The sequence below is a fragment of the Catharus ustulatus genome, chromosome 3 (assembly GCF_009819885.2).
Source record: "Catharus ustulatus isolate bCatUst1 chromosome 3, bCatUst1.pri.v2, whole genome shotgun sequence".
Taxonomy (NCBI): domain Eukaryota; kingdom Metazoa; phylum Chordata; class Aves; order Passeriformes; family Turdidae; genus Catharus; species Catharus ustulatus.
This window is the reverse complement of record NC_046223.1, coordinates 92,123,923-92,138,946: the sequence shown is the minus strand read 5'-3', so window position 1 is coordinate 92,138,946 and position 15,024 is coordinate 92,123,923. Positions and strand designations below refer to the sequence as shown.

Genomic DNA, 15,024 nt, shown 5'->3' with positions numbered 1-15,024 from the left:
TTAGGATGCAGTGCAATATTTGTTGCAGTTCAACACATTATGTGGCAAATCTCGGTGTACAGTACACCTGTTAATATATCTTCCCATGTTTAAGACTAGAAAATATTAATGGAAACTGGGTCATATAAGCAAGAAAGTGTGTTGTAAAGGAATTGAAACAAATAGCAGGCATGCTGGCTCTCTGCTTGGCATAGGTTTTTGAAATCTAGACAGAATCCAGTCGGACCATTAAAGCAGAAAGGGATTTATTCTGTGTAGTTCCATCATCTTGTTACAATCTTTGTCATAGAAAAGGAAGCAAGAACCTTGTGCCATTTTCAGTTCTTGTTTAATATCTTCTTCACAGGAAAATGCTGCCAGGATATTAAACTCATCTGTTCTTTTGGATAATAAGGATGTAATGTACCATTCTGACCTTTCCAAATGCTGTGTTTCAAATTACTGTTCATTAGGGGTTTTTTTCTTGATCAAAGTCTCACTAACCTGTAGAAACAGAATGAAATAAGATGTAGTCAAGACATAGCATATCAAGTATGATCAAAACATAACCACACATTTGTATAACTCAAGGGCTACAACAGATATTAACACTTTGTTGTTCTGTATGATTGCTGTGTTCATTCAGAAATAGTATTTGCTTAAATTTTTCACATCTAGAGTTGCAAGCTGAATAACTTTTATTTGGTTCAAAGTTTAATGATGAGAATAAGAAAGATTCTATTTCTGGTATCCTGTAGAAAAGTTTCAGAGATGAAATCATAAGAGAATTGAATTATAATCCTCTAATGGAAATGTCATTAAATGATAAAATATATATGACTGAGGGCCAGATTCTGTTAACCTGACTCATTTTCCTTTAGATTCAGAAATAGATATGAAGGTCAGAAGAAATGATGCATCATTGTCTAGTCCGCTCCTGCATGGTCCCAAAATGTTATCAGCCTCTGTAGCTTCTGAATGAGATGTAGCATATCATTCTAAGAGACCCAAATGGCTCTAATGGTTGAAAGTTCTCACTGCTAATTTGGTGATGGGGGAACAGACTGGAATTCTTGGGTTCAGCTAATTACACATTTCTTCCTTCTGAATTAGAGGGCTCTTTACCATCAGGAATACTTTTTGCCTGTAGGTACCTGAAGGCTGTAGTCAAGTCACTTCTCAGTCTGTTCTTGACTGAATTAATAGCTAAGAATTTATTCAGCATTTCACTACTCATACATTTTCCTGTATTTTTTTTAAATTTTATTTTCAGAATAATTTTCTGTACCTCTTTTTGACTTTCCATACCTTTGTCAACATACCATAAAGATGCATGGCTTCCCAGTAAATTTGAAAAACATGGGAAAAGTGCCAATTTCTGAATACTATTTACCTATTTACTCTTGCAAAGATTACATCTGTCACCAAATAGCATTCCATTCATAGTTCATATCCAACATACATCTGTAATGACACCGTGTCCTTCTCAAAACCATTATTTTTCTTATTAACTCAGGGTCAAAACATACTTAAATCTAAATGAATCATTAACCTAAACAAATTTAGATACAAGCTGTGCCTTCATATACAATCAAAAATAAGTCAATACACTACTCCCTTGTGTTCACAGTTTAATTATTTTATCTGTAAGTGTCCATATTAATGGGACTTTAAACTGGAACTTTAGCACTTTAGGCTGATTTCTACTTTCTTTTCAATAGTGAAGTGGTTTTGCCAACAGTTTAATCTGCTGAGGAGAACTGGCCAGCCTTGGGACTAATGCTACAGAATTACATACACACTTGGTGTTGATGAAATAACAGCTAATGGTGCTCCTGAGAGAGAATAACTCAGTGTTGGTGTGGATGTTATGAATGCCTCCTGAGGGACTGCACTATCTGTCAGACCAATTGCTTAGTTGTTGTTTACCTTTTCTGTCTGTGTGAATCAGTAAGCATTTTAAAACCACTGGGTAAGAATTTGTTAGCACTTATGAAACCAAAAGACAGAATAAGAAAAAAAATACTGTTGTAACAAGGGAATTGCCCAATCTGGGCAGTGAATTTCTTTTAAGTGATGTGTCTCAAACAGATAAGTATTAATAGATGAACATGGGGATGCAATGACAGGTAAGAATTCACATGATTCTCTGTAGGAAAAACAGGTAAGTATCATCAAGAAGAGCAATGTATAACACTCTTCCTCAGATACATTTTTTTCATGAGCCTGAACATCAGTATTAATAAAAAGTACACTTCCCTAGAAAAGAAGCTGAACTCCAGGAAGGAGTTGTAGCTGCAGGTTATACCAGTTGGTTTCTGCTACAATGATGGATCCCAGGAGAAGGCAAGTCGTCAGTCAGGAAGAGTTTACAACGAATAGATACTGTATTAACTATTTTCTCACTTTCATATAGACAGCTCAATATCAAAAGGAAGTAGCAAAGCCAAAGGAAGGAATTTAAGATCCTGTCAGAGATCTAGTATCCCTATGGATGCACATGTGGTTAGCCAGGCAATGCACACACACACAGAGCGACCAGAATGAGAATTTACAATTTTTCCTAAGGTCTACATATTTGAACTAATGGTGTGGCACATGAGCATCAGCTGTCCTGTTCTGCCTGTGGTTGCCTTCGAGGATAATCTTATTGGAGGCACTGAAGACTACATGTATGTAATAATTACCAGAATCTAACCTCAAGTGACTACAGGAACGATGAGAACTTTCAGCTGAATCCAAAGATTCCTTGGAGGAAACATTTCTCCTCTTTCTTGATGAACTGCAATCCTTGGCATGTTTTCCTAGCAGGGCAATACATGGGAAAAAGACTGGAACTCCACACCACTGAGCATGGCTACACGTGGCAATCTGAATCTGTTTAAGGATCAAGAATGTTTTGGTTTGGGCTGTTATAAAACCAGCCACCCATACAACGGAGCCATAAAGCTTTTCCTCTGCTCAGACTGAGATTGCTGTCACTCACCCTATTCAAAGTGCTACACAGAGAACTACACAAATACATTTTATTGACAGCAGGACCAGGCACCTTCCTTTTTCATCCCAATATTAAGCCTACATAAACGTCAGCATCATTGATTTTATGTTTTGCGTCCATGGGACTCTGAAAAAAGGGCCCAGAGAGTAACAAATGAACAAACATCATTCAAAATGAGGAGAAAGAAAGAGTAAAGTCTAATTGAGCAAGCGGGTAAAATTGACATGTTATTTTGACAGCATTAACTAGTGACAGTTTGATTTTCAGAACATTCTGTCTTTAGCTTTGTAAAATCAAGTTTAGGTAGTAAACCTAGTTTTCTTGACAGACTCTTGAAGAAAGAAGAAAGGATAAGAATTTTACGTGACAGAAGATCTCATTGTGTTTATGAAACATTTTTTGTGTCCCTAAATATTTTACTAGTAAGCCAAACCTATGATAACTAATGTAATTTTCTCAATGGATTGTAACATTAAGGCTTTTCTTATTTTTCCTTTTTTTTTTTTTTTTTTTTTTTTTTTCCCTTTCTGGTTTCTTTTCTGCTTTTTAAAGTCTTGGCCTTCTGAAAAGTCATACAATTTTCTCAAAAATTAAGTAGCTGAGCCTCTTCTCTCAAAACATTAATTATAAATGTATCCTATAGGATTTAGCTTTTCTGGTAGCTGGATGGATTTCCTATTAGCAGGAAGATATTTACATATTCAATTTTTTTCTTTTTTTAAGTTAGATGTCAAGCAAATACTCTTAAGACTCAATTCTCCAAATCCCACTTCATGCTTGGTTGGAAAGTCATTAGATCTTTGTATTTGCTTTTATTTAATGATAATTTCCTTTAGTTTTTGTAAGCAATGAAGCAGTCCTTCATCACTGACCTCTTTCGATAAAAAACAAGCCTTTTAATTCCTGTAGTGTACTCCTTAACCTTGCAGTGCTCAGCAAAGTGGCTTGGAGGTAACACCTTATGAATACAGGTAGTCAAATTGCACAACAATTATGAAGTAAACCTGGCTACTTAAAATGCAAATGATTAAAAATTTCAAGATACATTTGTAATTCTACAAATATTCTTTGCAATTTCAAAAAAATAATCTGACTTCTAATATTTCCACAAATAAAAATACAAACAACAACCATGACAAGGTAAGAACCTTACAGAGATCCTACTAATGGTGGTTGTGATTGACCATATTTTGCATTTTGTGCAATTAGGAAGAATTCTTTTTTCTGGGCACAGAATATGACATTCTGCAAAAGAGATGAATCCAAGGGTTGAGATTCTCTTTGCCAGTATTGTGGCTGTCACAGACAAATCTCTCAGATCTGAAATAAAAGGTGATTTTTTACCAACATTTGAGTCCTGCTTGCCTGTCACAGTCCAGGATGGCACCCACAGCCAGAGCAGTAATCTCAACTCTTAGAGTCATTCCATGGCTGCAATTAAAGAGGTTCAGACCTTATTTTTATGGCCTTGCTTAGGTGAATAAGTAACTCAGGGTGACAAAATCTGGAAAGATATGAACTACATGATAGTAGAGTAAGAAAAGCAAGGGTGAAATGTGCTACTGTACAAACTATAAATACAAATACATTGCACTATGTCAATTCTAGTGTCAAGGTGATTGCCATAACATAATACGACTTAATATTATTTTGTAAGACCTTTTTGGCAATAGTAAGGATGCAGAAAAACCAGATTTTCCCTGAATGATATCAGTATATCAGTTATTTTGAATTATTAACATTAAAAGTCATAACCACTGGAAACAGCTTTTCCTCCTGTTGGAGGCACAGAATAGAGCCCCAAACTCATGGCAAGAGCTACTTTCCTTTGCCCCAAGGTTAAAGGGATGTCTGGTAAAATCACATTGTCTCATGAAAAGGGAAACAGGTAAATATTGACAACAGGTTTCAGGTCACATTTTTATACTGTCAAGAATTTTTTATGACAAAGTAAGAATGAAGGCACACCCTACATATTTGCATAGACAAGAAGTAATTATTTTGATATTTTTGAAGCCATATGAAAATTCTAATGCACAGACCTTCAATACGTAACCTTATTTGAAAGCCTTCCCTCTTCTTACACAGTATAATGAAGTCTATTATGTCCAGAAATTAATAACATGAAAATGCAACATGAAAGAATTTATTAAAAGAATTAAAATTGCACTTAGGGGCATTTTACTGATTTTATTTTTTATTGTTTTGTACCAGTTTCAAGGCATCAATTTTTTTTTTATGTGGACAATTCCAGTCTTCCCTGAAACTTACTTAGAATTTAGTTCGCAGCCACATAGATTTGTGGAATCCAAAACAAAAAAAAAAAAAAGAGTGTACACTGAGTACCTGTCACAAGTGTGTGTAAAGCTAGGCAGAATTCAGAGGAAATGTGACTGCTTCCCCGTCCTCTTGCCAAAGGCAACACGTGGTGAGTGCTGGTTCAGAGATGTCACTGCCAGATGCAATGTGCAGTTACCAATCCACTGCCCTTAGCAGCAGAGGCTGCAGGAAGCCCCCTCACCAGGTGGGCTGACCTGGAGCACCTAGTCCTTTCACCTCCTGCTATGGACCTGGAGAAGCTCCAACAACTTTTGGAGACTCTGGTATGAGGCTGGAAGTAGTGGCTAGTGTGTGGCTTGGGAAGAGCAAGACTGAAATCCACAAAACCCCAGCTTGATCATGGCTCATCCTACTGGGATCCATAAGCCTAAAACTACAGCACAAACCAGAAAAGCCAGACATTCCAAGATCACTGCTTGTGCCCCTGGCTCTCAGCACCAACATCTGCAAACTCAATTCTCATTCTTCTCCAACTTTTCAGTCCATTTCAATAGCTATGAATAGCAATTGAATTTCTTCAAGAAAAGAGAAACACTATCCAAAAATAAATTACTTTGGAAAATAATTTCAAATATAATTCCCTCAGTATTCTGATTAAAGCAGTTTGCTCATTATTAAAGTTTTAGTTTGTACAATGGAATATTCTGTACATATTCCTTCTGTATGACATATATATACACTGTACATATGACAGACAACAATTCCAGGTCTGTTTTCACATAACAGTTATTGAACACCAGGCCCTGGTGCAGTGGGATGCTAAAAGTCTTTGTGTACAAAACCAAATAGATTTCAATGATGGTAATCACATGCTTGTATCTTGTATTTCCTCAAGTTCCTCCTGTATCAATATACTCTTTTAAAGGGGTAAAATAAATATCCTTTTATTTATCAGATTCTTAAGAATGTAAAAGTTGCTTCATACTGCATCATGTATAGCATTGAACTGAAGGCTTGATTTCAAACTGAAGTACGTAAGCATCACTGAGGGCTTGTGCTGGCTTGAATTTAATCACCACTGTCCTTTTGTGGTCACTATGTCAAAAAGTCACTGCATCTCCAGTCCTGAATAAAGAATGTTGGTCATGCACACAACACCAAAAGTGAAAAAAATATGTACTGGGAGGTTAACAACAAAGAATGAGGCTTTCAATTTTTTGTTAATCCAAACATTTGTGTTTCTGATTTAGGGATTATGGTTCAGCAGATGCCAACTGTTTACATTTCAGGAAAGGTCCCTCTGGTATGTATGAAGGACTTGTCCTGAGGTGAGTCTGCTTGATCTCTATAAATATTTGGAGGTAGCGTGCTACTTTAATGGAATTAATAAAAATTGTGGAGATTTTTATCGGTACACAGACTGTACTCCACAGAACACCTCTGAACTGACTCGATGTAGCTCATTTATTAAACTGTCTGCTGAAGTCTCACATTTAGCACAGCATCATTTTAGAGACAGATCTCACCACCTATACACCTATGATGAGACCCACTGAGGTGAACAGAATTTCTCACTGTAGTAAGATACGACTTTTCTTTATATTTTACTTTCTTTGTCTATCTGACATTGGAACTTCCTTACAGGTTCCTGGATTGTATACAGTTAGTCACAGTACTGTAAGAGAAAGGAGTATCTCCGAAACCACAGTAGGCAATTCATAAAGGCTGATGATTTAATGACATCTTTTATAGTTTATGGTAAGTCAACCTTTTGCGGTTTTAGTAAAAAGCTTAAATGAGTTCTCATGTCTATTTTTCACAGTTATTAAATTTATCACTCTTAACTGTCCTTTGCTTGGATAAGGATCATTCAAATATTTTTAATGATATGCCTAAACATATTATTGTTGCATTGCCCTTCACTCTCCTTCTGCCCTTGACAATATCAGTCATGCTGTCCCTTTTTCCAGTTGTCACAGAGAATTAGTTGTGCTAACCAATTTCCATGTGATGGAAATACCTGTCTTTTTGTTGACAGGACAGAGGCATGCAGGATTCTACTGAGATATCTGTACCTCTGAAGCATATACATTGTGTTCTGTAAGTGAATTATTTGCCACTGTAATGTTGTGCTTACCTCATTCTTCCAGTTGAATCCACAGATATTGGGATTAGCTGAATGATTTTCAATAGTTCACAAGTGTCTATAAAATAAGTATTTTTTTACTCAAAAGTGTATTTGTGATAATGCTAAACAGAATATTACAGAATATATTTCTGGGACTTAGGGCAAGTAGAAATTCTAAGAAAGAGATCTGGAGCAAAAGGAAAGAGAAAATATAGAGAACATATATTACGTTTTTGTATTTAATTCAGGATATTTTTTTCAGTGTTGTCATTATATGATGCATTAGAAGAGCCTGCAAAAGACTCACAGTCCTTGCACCCTCTTCTGAGGTTCTCTGCAGAGATAATTCTTCCTGATTTCATAGACAAACTCAGAGTGAGTACCCAAATATTCAAAATGTTTTCCATTCAACTGCCAATTAAACAACCAGTCATTACAAAAAAATCTTGCTCTCTGACTATGCCAGTATTGTCATATCTTAAATATCTCTTTGGACCAGGGTCGACTGGGAGAACTTAAATAGCTAGATGAGATTATGATAAAAAGCAATAGGAATAATTGGAAAGTCATAACAAAAAGCTAATATTGCACCACTTGGTACTAATATAAAGATTGATGCTGAATATACTTTAATTAGAATATAAGAATATGACTCAAAGTGAGATATCAAAATAGGAAGTGCATAAAAATATAAGCAGGATAGAACTGAAAAGACAAAATATCTCCGAGATTATGTTAAAATTGGCCACTGAGAAATATACCACTATGCAACATGCATTTTCACAAAATGTAGAAAGATGTACTTCAGAACTCTGGATACTAATTTATATTCCTTGATTTTAAATTTATTGGATTCACAGAAAATGTCTAGAAGCCATTGTGTCCATCCCTAAAAGAAACATCTGCTTGATGCCTAACTGATGTCCAAGAAACAGTAAACAGTTGAATGGGAAGGGTAATTACAATATTAGATTGATTTATAGCCCAGTAGTCTGCTTTAATCTGCACCTAAAATACTTGAAAAATTCTAGTGGCTAAACTGTCAGTGCTCCCTGTAGAAGAAAATTTTATTATTAATTTAGAAACAAGCAAAAACAGAACAGTTCAGAGAAAACCAACTTCTTTAAAAATGCCAAATGAGCTTGAACAAATCACTATGCCTAATTTCTAGTAAGCACTGAACTGAAATGCTTCTATTACATGTCATAATTATGTGTTTGTGCAACAGGGACAACCATAATTCTGGTGAAAACATTACTCCCTAATCCCTCAATAAGAATGAACATGGCAAACCCCACTTCAGTCTTCTAAAGGCACCCTAAGGTTGAATTCTGTTCTGTACATTTGACACAGAGAAAAATTCTAGAGCAATGCGACATTTTATTAACAAAAATTAAGTTGTAAATTCTTCCCCTTTGAGACAAAAATGAGACATCAGATTCCTGACACTGGGGCTGGACTTTCTCTGTAGGCAGCTATTCCTCCTGGATAACCTTTCACTACATTTGTAACCTTAGCTTAGATTTAGCACTGGTTATCCTACAGGCCATCTCTTTCTGGGTCCACATCACAACCTGAAAGAGGTCCTCTGTTTATCAGTGTAAGTGCTTATTTTAGCAACCCATCATGCTGAAGTGGAAGATGATTATATAGCACAGTGCCAACACACACAGCCTTTATCTGTGCTCCATTTACTGAGAGATGAGGGTGCTTCATGCTGATAATTTTAGTTTTTAACCTATATAAGAGTATGATTCCAACCTGTGTTATTTCTTATTTATAGAAACACTAACAATTTGCTGCCTGTTTCAATACCATGGAAAATGATGCATTCATTGCCAGCCTCTTCTTGACTATTGCTTAAAAGGAAACAAATAAGCCAAAATCTGGGTTTGTTTCTAAGGTTTTAACTTCCTTGAAGTTTGCTCTTAAAGCTACAGAGTGCAAAATCTGTTGGCCTGGCAAGGAAACTTCCTGTGCTAACATCCAGCTTTCTGCTCATGTCTTGGCACAGGAGTTTTCAGGAGCTGCTCTAAGTCATCCCTTTACATCTGTGTTGCCAGCTGATTTTGAAGCACCTTGAAGTCCTTGTGTCTCATGGGTAATTTCTAAGCAAGCACTATTATGCAAGCACAAGATCCTTGTTCCTTGCCTAAATTTCAGTTGTCCCTGCTAGGCAACATTCAAGACACACAGCTTTTCATTTTTCAGAGGAAAAAAGTATTCCATTTTGCTTTGTGTTTCCAACTTCCATCTTGAGTTTCCAGCCTTTCTAACTTTCTTAGTGCATTTATCTAGTGACTAAGAGGATCCAGTTACTTGCACTGAGGAATTGCTGCCCTAACTGAAGTCTTTGAACTTGTAATTATCTTTCAAAAGTCTTTACTGTAATATCTATGTTCAAAAAGGTTTTATATCTTAAAATGACAAGTTTAGAAGTACATTAGAGAAGACATTCAGAGCATACAAATATAACTACGGAGATGAGTATTAAACATTACTTTAGAGGAAGATGAAAGTGCATGGATTGAATTTCCATGTTGGATTAGGATTGTAACCAAAAGTTATTTTTACTGTATGCTGGTTCCATCTTCTTAATTTTCTTCACAGTCCCATGAAGGCTGGCATTTTCAGGTTGCAAAAACCTCTGTACAAATCTCATATCAACTCCACAGGAGCTATGATTAGCAAAGGTAGGTAACAGGACAGGAAACTGCAGCTGTGTGGGAGGGAGGCATTTCCAAAGAGTCTCTGAAAGACAAAACTGAGTTTACTGTTTCAGTGGGAAATCTGCTCCTGAAAGAGGCCTTGAAGAAGAAGTAAATTTTTTTAAATGGAAAATTAAATTGTCCACAGGGCAAAATGGAAGACTTTGGAACTGCAGGTGTTAAGCTATTGCACAATTTTGGACATTTTTGCATAGGGAAGTTCAATCCAGACATTTTTATTCTGGTCAGGAGATATCCTGTGCATTATCTTTGCATTATCAGAGAGATAGAAGGGAAGCAAGAAAGCTGACAACACTAACTGGATTGATATATGTTAGGGAAACTGAGAAAAGCCACAATGGCAGAGGAAAGTCTCTTTCAGTAGAATGGAAAGGAAAAGGGAAAAGCTGGTAAGAACACCCAGATTTGTCTGTGATCAGGAATAGCTGCATTTCTCATGCGAGACATTAAAAAAAATAGGTCCTACTTTCTCAAATAGCAGGAGAAGTAGAATCATGGTATGATTTACTGGGAAGAAAGAGGTGGTATAATTTTATCCAAAAGCTTGGATCATTCCGTGCAATTGGCATCCCATCCAACTTATTAAATTCAGAGAAGGTTTACAGAGAATACATGGAAACACCTGACCTTTCTCTTCTCAGAGTGGGCTACAAAGAAATCAAATGCATTCTGTGAAGAATTCTGTGTTGAATTTTTGGCCCTGCCAACTTAGCACAGCTATCACAGCTCTCAGAAGACAATCTGGAAATACACAGTGATCCAGCCCTGTATATTTGTTTTGCCTGAATGCAGTAGACAAGGACTCTCGATGGATACTGCCCATGCTTAGTCTGTCATCCCAAGAGCTCCTGAGGAAAGAACTGATACTCTGCAACAATTTGCTGCTGCAGCATCTTACTCTGCTTCAGCTGTGTTGGCCATTCCTATAGCCTGTGCTCTCTCAGAGTGCTTATGGAGGATGCAGCATATACCTGTTTCTCCACAACCATGTTCAAGTTCAGAAAAATACGTAAAAATATGTGGAAAAAAAATTTGTTATTTTCCCCCACCCCTTATTTCAAACATTGAGTCTAAGGAACAATTTACTCTTCAGGGTAATTTGTAGAAAAGTACAAATAGGTGCATGGAGTACTAACAGACTTGCCAACTTATTCCAAAACAAGGATGCACCTAAACAATAACTGGGCAAATATTCAAAGAGACAATAATAATAGTAACAAAACCAACAACAATAACAGAAAGAGACAACTGAGAAAGACTATGAAGGCTGGAAGGGGCATGTACAAGGGGAAGATATTTTATGGCCCGCAGAAACATCAATAGTAGTGATGAGGCATAAATCATAACATAGCTACTTGATCTTCAGGTTGAGGTTACAGGATAACAATTAGAAAACTCTGTTTTCAATTTAAGTGGATTTGTCTGATTGGAAGTCACCAAGAGACAAAAATTGGGTGTACAAGATGCCTTTTAAAATGAAATAATATTTTAAAGAGAGCTGTGATTTGAAATGTAACATTTATTTCTACCTTATAGGGCAGTGTTAGAAGAAGTTCCCTCTGTATCTTCCTCAATAGCTTTTATATTAGCAAATACTTATATTCTCAAGTAAAAAATCACTGTGACAGAAAAAGAGAAGGGGTTCTTCTAATTTGCTTTGCTCTTTTGAACATCCAGCGACCTGAAAACATGGATAAAACCCATTGGTTTATTCACTCACTAGAAGGCTCTACCAACATCTCCACTTTTACAGGCATGATAACTGCCAGAGTTGTGAAATTTGGTGATTACTTCAGATGTCAAGAATAAACACTGGTACCACTGCTGTGTCTTATATATGCTAACAATAGGTACAAAAGTTATTGGATTGCATAGCATTTACTTTTAACCCGAAGAAGACTTAGGATCTTATTCCTGGGAAATAACAGAATGAATGGCAATCAGTTAATAGGATTAAACCCACTCTAGAGAGTTGTGAAGTTTAAAGCCATTGTTAATGACTCGTGATCTCTCTCCCCCTACCTCTGTCAATACAGTTTCTTTATTCCTCTTTGGTCTAACTCATGTGTATTCCTCTCATCTAGCAGTTCATGATCTTATTCAAGTACTTAGTCTTTTCCTTAAAAAACTCAGATGATGGTAAGATTCCTTTTTTTAAACAGCAATGAAATGCCTTATAGATCTGTGAATTGAATGAAAAATACTAATTCTGAAATGGTAGCTTGTGGAGAGATAAGCCAAAAGGATAGTGCAGGAGGGAATCTCCTCAATGACTTGCAGCTGTACTGATTACCAAGGAGAGGAAACATCTGTGTCTGCCCAATCAGTTTGGGGGATATAAAGGAGTGGGTTAGCTAGCCGTAATTACAGACACTTGCAGCTGGTGTGAGAGAGAGGCTGCTGGTTTGCTGTGAAGGGGTAAGGGGTATATAGTTGTGCAAGGGACAGGTAAGGTAAGAAGATGTTGTGTGAGGGACAGACAGGGCCAGGTAAGGGACAGCTTGGGGTTAGCCAGCCATGTAGAATGAAGGAAGGAGTCAGAGCTATGTAGAACTGCCTGTAGGAAAATGAATCAGTACTGTGTGAAACTGCCTATAACTGAAGAAGTCAGAGTTATTAGAGAGAGGTCTATAGAAGAAGAAGTCAGGGTTATATGAGAAAAGAAGGCATGTGGAGTTTGTGAATAAAGGACTGGTGGGGACACCAGCCCTCTCTGTCTCGACTTAACTGTGACAGTACCTCTATTGCCTAAAAATGTTTATGTAAATCAAATTTTCACATCTTTGTTCTGAGCATTCCAAGAGAAGACATAATGCTGAAACCAGAGTATTTTGGCATGCTTACTCCTTCACCTGGTTGTCTCTGTTCTCTTAATGTCTGCATTATGGTTCAATATCACAAAGCAAAACATGTACTGTTCTTTCCTCAGCTGAACCACTTGTGGGATGTTTCAGAGTATCTAGATTGAGACAATATTTCATTATACAGATATAATTCTCTGGAACTGAACTGTTATTTCAAGTGACAACAGAAACTGTTTAAATGTTTCTCATACTAAAAAGACCTCAAATTCTGTATTTCCTTTATAATGAGATTCATACCAAACTCTTACTGAATAAATAACATATACATTGAATAAAAAGAATTGCATATCTAAAGAGAAGGAATTGAAGTATTGTTTTAAAGACAATTGAATCTTGAGTATTGCTTTAAAGACAGTACTTCATTAAATCATATTGTAGCTCATGCAAAATATTGCAATAAATTTAAAATCAAAGACTAGAATTAGCTTTTTCTGTAGCTGATGAAACTCCAGAAAATACACTGATAGGTATTTTGAAAGTAAGCTTTTCCTACAGATACTGCAATTTATAAAATAACCTGGAGGAAAGCAAAACACAACAGTCAATTCAACCTGTGCTCAAACCCAGCAACTGAAGTCTGCATGCACGTTAGGAGAGCTCTATGGAGTTAATCTAGTAACGCTATGCTAAATTTTGGCTTTCTTCAAACTGGAACCAATTCTTAGACTACCCAAATTACTATCATTCTCTTGGCACTAGTGCAATAAAGTTCCGATTTTAAACCCAGAAGAATTTGCTCCAATAGTATTGCATGAAATAGCACACTATTTTGTCACTATCCTCTGAGCATAATACTATTTGGTGTGATTACAAACTATTAAAAATTACATCATAGTCTTGGTGGTATCATTAAAAAGTGGAGTTATATTTCTGGAAATGCTCTTCCTTTCTTTGCTATTGCCCAAGAGACACAAATTGAGCTGGCGCTGTACCCTTCTGGCCCAGAAGGCTGACACTGTCCTGGGATGCATTAAGAATGTTGCCAGGAGGTTGAGGGATGTGATCCTGCCCCTCTACTCAGCCCTGGTGAAGTCACATCTGGAGAGCTGTGCCCAGTTCTGGCCTCCTCAGGATGAGAGAGACAAGGAGCTCCTGGAGTTGGTCCAGTGGAGGGGAACAAGATGTTTAAGAGATTGGAGCATCTCTCTTACTAGGAAAGGCTGAGAGAGCTGGGCCTGTTGAGCCTTGAGAAGTGATGACTGAGAGGGGAACCTATCACTGTCTATTGGTATCTGAAGGGAGGTTGTCAAGAGCATGTTTCCAGGCTGCTGAGCAGTGGGATAAGACACAATGGGCAGAAAACTGTTGCAAAGGAAATTCCACCTGACTATGAGGAAGAACTTATTTAATCTTTTAAATCTTTAAACTTTTTGCACTGACTGAGCACTGGAAGAGATTGTCCAGAGGGGTTGTGGAGTCTCCCTCACTGGAGATGTTAAAGAACTGTCTGGACATAAGCCTGTGAAATATGCTCTAGGATGGCATTCTTGAGAGGCAGGATCAGGTGGTCTCTGTGATTCTGTGGAATTCCTTTCATCTCAAAGCTGGGCGTGTGGTTAAATTAAAAGACATCCTATTTGCCAGAAAGGAAGATGGCAGTACACTATCCTAATCCTTCTGTGAGAGAAGCTGGGCTTTGCACTTCAGGAAACTTTCAGCCCTACAGAAATGGAGGTCCATGGCCAGGGTCTGGCATAGAGTGAAAATCTTCCAGTCACTCATATCCCACTCATCATCTGGAGATGATTTCCAAAGAAACTCTGTTCAGTTTGCCTTTAAGTTTAAGAATAGTCAGAAGGAGGAATAAGCAAGGCCATGCTCTGCCCAGATTAATGTTTGTCAGTCTGCTCATGGACCTGTCAAATGCAACTATGCAAAGTCTTCTAAGAGCAGGAAGTGGGTTTGCTATCAAAGGCAACATAAAGGCAGCAGCTCTTAACTCAGGGCTTATGTAAGTGCATATATATAAGAACAGAAGCCTCTACTTAAACCAGCCAGTCAACAACTCTCTTTCTGAACTGTGGTGTGTCTCCAGAGATCCTTACT

The 15,024-nt window shown here is 37.1% G+C and overlaps 1 protein-coding gene across 8 annotated transcripts in view; it reads right to left on the bottom strand.

The window, feature by feature from the left end:
• Positions 1-223: 223 nt before the first annotated feature.
• KHDRBS2 (KH RNA binding domain containing, signal transduction associated 2) overlaps positions 224-15,024 on the bottom strand; it is a 359,637-nt gene continuing 344,836 nt past the window's right edge. For 4 of the 8 annotated variants that reach the window (XR_004417325.2, XR_004417328.2, XR_004417329.2 and 1 more), the window contains one exon: positions 224-483. The gene's annotated coding sequence lies outside the window, so the exon portion shown is untranslated. Of the gene's footprint in view, positions 484-7,394; positions 7,573-9,959; positions 10,137-15,024 lie in introns of all 8 variants that reach the window. The other 4 variants (XR_004417327.2, XR_004417324.2, XR_004417330.2 and 1 more) reach the window with 2 other exon arrangements.